Source organism: Impatiens glandulifera, chromosome 9 (genome assembly GCF_907164915.1).
Source record: "Impatiens glandulifera chromosome 9, dImpGla2.1, whole genome shotgun sequence".
In the NCBI taxonomy this organism is placed as follows: Eukaryota; Viridiplantae; Streptophyta; class Magnoliopsida; order Ericales; family Balsaminaceae; genus Impatiens; species Impatiens glandulifera.
In genome coordinates, this window is record NC_061870.1 from 24,677,405 (window position 1) to 24,678,001 (window position 597).

The 597-nt window shown below is 35.8% G+C and overlaps 1 non-coding gene across 1 annotated transcript; it reads left to right on the plus strand.

Moving 5' to 3' along the window:
* Positions 1-525: 525 nt before the first annotated feature.
* Positions 526-597, plus strand: TRNAG-UCC. Its single transcript has one exon. It is a non-coding gene; the product is annotated as a tRNA-Gly (tRNA).

The window sequence follows — 597 nt, forward strand, 5'->3', positions numbered from 1 at the left end:
AAATGATCAACTCACCAAGTTGATGTAAAGAATACTTTTCTCCATGGCACTCTTGATGATGTTGTATACATGCATCAACCTCTTGGGTTTAGAGATTCCTCATTTTCTCATCATATTTTTCGTTTGAAGAAATCATTGTATGGTTTAAAGTAGGCTCCTCAAATTTAGAACAAGCGCTTTACGAATTTTGTGTCCACGCTTGGTTTTTTCCGGACTGTTTTAGATCACTCATTGTTTGTGTTTTACCAGGGTCTACATTTCATGAGTTTAGATGTTTCCATTAATGATGCTACATATGGGAAGGAAATAAAATGTTCTGGAAGGAATATGATATTGTGTCATATTTCTTTCAAATGGAAGTGTTCATTTATTTCCAAGTGATCACATATGTAACAATATTGCCAAAACATATATACTTCATTCCCATGATCATTACATGTCACCAAAATCTTGGGAAATCCCACCTTATACAAGTGTAGTAGGAAGAATGAGTAAATTATCTCCAATTTACTTATTCATCAACTAGCGTTTGTAGTCCAACGGTTAGGATAATTGCCTTCCAAGCAATAGACCCGGGTTCGACTCCCGGCAGACGCA